Source organism: Lampetra planeri, chromosome 23, assembly GCF_965212315.1.
Source record: "Lampetra planeri chromosome 23, kcLamPlan1.2.h2, whole genome shotgun sequence".
Lineage (NCBI taxonomy): Eukaryota > Metazoa > Chordata > Hyperoartia > Petromyzontiformes > Petromyzontidae > Lampetra > Lampetra planeri.
The window spans coordinates 6,856,846-6,862,845 of NC_136129.1; positions in this window are offsets into that span (position 1 = coordinate 6,856,846).

Consider the following 6,000-nt stretch of genomic DNA (forward strand, 5'->3'; position numbering starts at 1 on the left):
ACGTCATTTATGGACGGCCCCTTTGCCATGCAGATGCGGCGCACGGTAAGGAGTCATAGACACGAATGCATCTAACCCGACACGAAAACGACAACGGTTGGCCTTACAGATTAATCCCAACCCCAGCGATAGACCCCCAACCTTACACGAATCCCAAAGAAAAAGCAGTCTTAGGGGAAGACAGTTCCTAACCCCGAACAGAATCCCCCAAGCCCTACACGAATACTAAAAGAAGTGGCATCCCCCTTCGCATTTCATCAACTCAAAGAGCACCGAGCGAAGAGTGAATGGGCCGGCTCTCGGGCAAGCGCAGCCCCGACGAGATATTGTGAAGGTCGTGTCGAGGTTACGTGGACGGGGGGGGGGGAGGACACACGGGACCACACTCGCGAAATGGCATTGGTGGGATCACGGAGTGATGCAGGGACTCAAACGTCCAAGAGAAATTATGAAAACCGACGGTGGTAACGAAGGCGCGACAATTCGCATAGGGGATTGGAATAAACCCTAATGATAGATACTTCCTCGGCAGCATAACAAAAGGCTGCTTAATCTTAGCTTCCTTATCTACTTCCGCCCCCTGCATCACAAAGCTTCAGTTTGAACTCCGGTACGTTGCGCCCACCCCGTTCCTCACATCGTTGCCTCCCAGCCCACAGCCCGCCCACACACTCACCATGGCCCCTCCCCTCCCTTCATCCCCCGCGACGATATAATTCCTCGTCACAACCATCTCTTATACACACTTAAGCGGTTGTGCTTTCGCTACGTTGTCCCCACCTGAAGAAGGACGCTTGTGTTGCGCCCGAAACGTCGTGATTTAATTTAGTTGTTTTCATTTATTTGATTTGATTTTTTTTTACCTACGTGACTTTACCGAAAAAACCAAAGAGTAATACGGAGGCCGTGAGGTTTACTGATGGTGTGGAGTGCAAGGTTAGATAAAGGGCTGTGTTTGCCGAGAGCTCGGGGCTCCGGGAAGAGCTTCCTATGAGTGTTGCTGGAACAACAAAAAAACGTCCCCTTGCCAGGGATCGATCACTCGTGCGGACGACCTTTCAATATGATGGGATGAACAGCTCTGGTCGATGGTTACAAGATCCGCAGGGACAGACGTGCCAGACTCCTGTCGGCACTTGTCTGCTTGGACAGTATTGACCCCCCTTGATCGTTATGTGTCACTGCTAACACCGTTTCTTCTATTCTTAACTTGCGTTAAGATGTCCTCGTTTGACCATCGCACAAAGTAACGATGCTCAAAACAGCAGACTCTCATTGACCAGGTGAAAATAGGTTATCAGCCATTCATTAAATACCTTTATTATCACTCCCATGTTGAAATCTTATCAGGGGATTAGATGTGCCCAGTTCATTTTGAGTGTTGTGCGGCTTTTAGCAAGTGGTCGTTTAGGGGTTAGACCAGGGGGTCATCAACCTGCGGCTCTTTCGAGGGCTGCTTGATGACGTTATTCATTAAGGACCGTCGTCTCGTAATCACGTGCATTGGCGGCCTTTTATATATTTAGAGGGGAAGGTTTAAAAAAAAATAGATTTTGTTGTTATATCGCACTCCTTATATTCCAGTTGCCAACTCGTGGTTGTAGACTTTGCGGCAGAAGTCGCAAACGGGTTTTGATTCCTTACCAGTACCCTACCCGAAATGAGTGACAAACGGTTACTCTTTCGACTTAAAGCTTTCGTGACTGCAGGGATTCATCATCTTGGTTCTTTCGGTAAAGTCACGTAGAATGGAAATAATAAAAAAATGTATTATATTAGTTTTATTATGTTTTATTTTTATTATTACTTTGATTATTTTTTATTTTATTTTATTATTTCCATTCTACGTGACTTTACCGAATGAACCAAGAAAACGGTTACTCGCCAGTGACTCACGGCCTACCCGTACCCGTACCCGGCCGCACCAGGGTCGCAAACGGGTACCCGTACCCGGCCGGGTACGGGTAGCCGTGTATCGGGTAGGGTACGGGTATCGGGTACCCGGTTGCGACCTCTGCTTTGCGGTAGCCCCCCCCCCCCCTAAGGCACGGCTGCTTCGTGGCGTTATTTTGAACCCAGGCAAACGATGCCGACGTGTTTTGGCGACGGCGATATTCACTCAACTCCACCTATCTTTTTGCGATGCATCATCTGCATCTGTAAAGAAAACAAATAAAATTCACGCCAGGCTACCTCGTGGAAATTTACATCGCAAATTCTGGGAGTGAGCTGGAGTGCTACTTCGATGTATAAATGTATTGCGATTTAAAGAAAACAGCGTGGCGCTGGGTTCACATCGGGGCACAAAAACATGTTTTTTCACGTGCAGGAAATTGACCGTCGTTAAAGGTCACGGTCCCGTTCCATTTATTGCAGTGGAAAGTGCCGCACTGTTTTGGAAATAAATAATTGTATTTCGATTTAAAGCTTTCGTGACTGCAGGGATTAATCTTCTTGGTTCTTTCGGTAAAGTCATGTAGAATGGAAATAATAATAATGCAAATTATTTTGTCAAGGCGCCCTTCCCCCCCTTCCAACCCAGCTTAAATATACGCTCCAAGCATGGTGCTGTTTCATTCAGACCTGGCCTTCACCTGAGGACGGCTGCTTGCGTTGTGGCCAAAACGTCGTGAGAATTATTTTATTATGTTTTATTTTATTATTTTATTATTTCCATTCTACGTGACTTTACCGAAAGAACCAAGAAGATGAAAGAATTGTATCTTTCGATAATGCCCAGTCGGTTAATCCTTTGCCCCCTACAAATCGTTTAGACTGCAGCCTGTGAGGCTATTGAAGTCACCGACATCAACAGATGCGCGCCTTGTTTGGCATTTTACACACAGGGTGGTCCAGATGTCTTGCGACCTTCATTTAATTCTCTAAAACTTTATATATTTTTTCGAGGTTAATTTGAAGAAATGAATATGCAAAGGGTAAAAATAGGGGGTCAATTAATTGGGGGGCATAAGACATTTGGCCCACCCTGTACAGTATTATCATTAGCTACCTTCAGAGCTGTTATAAATATTCCGAAACATTAGCTTTCCTAGAATGGTATAGTCCAGGGGTGACCAAACCATCTTTATTATAAAAGCCCGGTGTCCGTCAACTAAATTATTAGAGCGTTTCATGAGGGCTGAATTAAAATGTTTTAGAAAGTGGACCCCTCCCCAACTGTGGGGGTAAAAAGTTGATCCCCCCCAAAAAAAGAAATGTATTTTGTAGGCCTCTATGCCTACACACCCTACATACAATAGAGTCGAGATTTATTTTGTCGGCATTTATGTCTACATCCGTCTGTCTCCCCCCCCCCCCCCACCACTGATGTTCAGACGTCTCAGTTTGACTGCTCGGTTTGGTGTGGTCAAGGATGGTGCTAAACAGGCGAGTAAAATACCAACACAGACATTTGAATTTTGTACAATTTCTCTTTGCATCTAATAATGAACGTTTGAGGTACAACCCAGTAGTATCTGCACACATGGGGGGGGGGGGGGGTGGTGAAGAGGACATCAGTGGAATTCCGAAAAAAAATCTGTCACTATATAAAACATAGACCTCGATGCCCAAAAAGCTACATAAGGAGAATTGAAGTTTTTATTTATTTATAGGTTTCAAACACAGGTCAATAAAATACATTGCATGCTATTGACAGGCAGCCCTTCAGTCGTTTTAAATAATCGGAATGTTGAGCATAGATATGAGCAAAAACTCGTGATTGCACTTTCCTACCCGACATGTGGCTGCTGCTATTAGGCTGCTAAAGCATTACTCCGCACAAGGTAATACATATTCTTGTCCGTTTTTGGACAACCGTCAGATCAGCATTGGCAAAGCATCGGCCACGGCGGAGTACAAATCCTTAAACTAGACACCCATAACGATCCGTCTTCTTTAAATCTACTTTTAATTAAATGCCTTGTTATAGGGTGCGAGGATTTGCAGCTTTGCTTTGTCTTGCAGACATGTTGTTCCCTTTAATGTTTGGGTAAGGCTGCATTCATTGCATAGGATCGTCTTCGGTTGCGTAATCATTGGTGAATAAGACAAAGTCTACGCACGTCAAAAAGGGAACCCATGATTTTAACACAGAAACTGACATGCCGGGTGCAAACAACGTACACAGTCTACAATGAACATCCCAGCCACCTACTTGTGTTATACATTTGAAACCTCTTGAACTTATTTCACAAGAACAATGTATCGTATCAAAATGTTTGATTCATCAGCGCCGGTAAGGTACATCAAATGACTTCACGTTAAAAGAGTTGAATGTGTTAAGCATTATGGGAACCTCATTTGCCAGTAAAAATATGATAATTGGTTTTTTACCCTTCTAGCTGGCAACAAAACTGACACCTTTTTACAAGGAGTCATGTTTGCATAGACCGCAATACCTGCAGTCATAATACAAACAAAATAACATAACTCTGATAACTCTGATAACAGTGCACATTATCAGTTATGTTATTTTGTTTGTATTATGACTGCAGGTATTGCGGTCTATGCAAACATGACTCCTTGTAAAAAGGTGTCAGTTTTGTTGCCAGCTAGAAGGGTAAAAAACCAATTATCATGTGTTAAGCATGTCAGTACTCGTGCTTGAAATTTGCAGCAATATGGAATTAGTAGCGATGCTTGAAAATAAAAGACAAAAATTTGAAAGGAAACTTGGAAAACTTACACTGTCAACGAACGGGAACAACACAATCCAAAAAAATCATTGCGATACAACTGAATATTTACTAAATACAATACAGTACAGAAATTCCTAAGCAATGATTGTATTAAAAGATGTCTCTGTTGCTTAGTGACAAACAGGGCCTGATTAGCCTGTTAGTGGCAATAAGCAATGTTCTGTGGATGTTTCTGCAAAAGCATGCGTCAGGCGGAACATTTCCATTTTTGTTTATTTTCCTTAACCCATTATTTATTGTGCAAGGTAACAGAAGCAGCAACATTGCTACGCTGCGCAGGATTGAGAGGAATTAGGTTGGACAAACATTTCATCCACACTGGCCTCATTTTCAATTTCTCTACCCACTTGGGATCCACCGACATATTTCCTATGCGCCGAAAGCGCTTCCATTCTTGCGTACAGCGCAGGTGAACAAGTTGATACATTTGACAAGTCATTATCTGACACTTCCAATGGCAACTACCTCGGAAAGAAAACAGAAGCGGTCACACAAACGTAAAAAAAAACAAAATATTATTGCAGCAGCTTATAGAATTGGGTGGTCAGATGTCCTTTATGAAAATTATAATTTTTTTCATTATTAAAACATTCACCTTGCTGGAGTGGTTTGCTCATTTGGTAGCCATTTGGTAGCCACATGTTTGTTTGCAACTGCACGTGGGCTTAAAACCAGAATGGCCACGCACAGGCACGACACTCACACCGATCGAAGAATCTGGAGCCTCACAAAGTATTGGTGCGACGACAAAACGGGGAAACGTTTCGCTGTATAAGTTTGCAATGTTAAAGCAGTATCGCATTTCATAGCAATGGATTATACCGGTCATTTGAATAGATACTTGAAACCTTGCTTTTTATGTTAACCGAATTGTCGGGAAATATTTAGACCCCAGAGGAATATGGGGAGACATTTTAAGATATCCATAACATATTGAAGAAATCCCCACAAAACTGGCTACAAGTGACTTCCGTTTTTGTGGTGTAAATTTGTGGTGTAAATTTCGATTTAAAGCTTTCGTGATTGCAGGGATTCATCTTCTTGGTTCTTTCGGTAAAGTCACGTAGAAGGAAAATAATAAAATAATAAAAATAAAACATAATAAAATAATAAAAATAAAACATAATAAAATAATTCTCACGACGTTTCGGCCACAACGCAAGCAGCCGTCTTCAGGTGGAGAACAGGTCTGTCTTCTCGAACAGGTCTGTCTTCTCGACAGACCTGTTCTCCACCTGAAGACGGCTGCTTGCGTTGTGGCCGAAATGTCGTGAGAATTATTTTATGTTTTATTTATTTT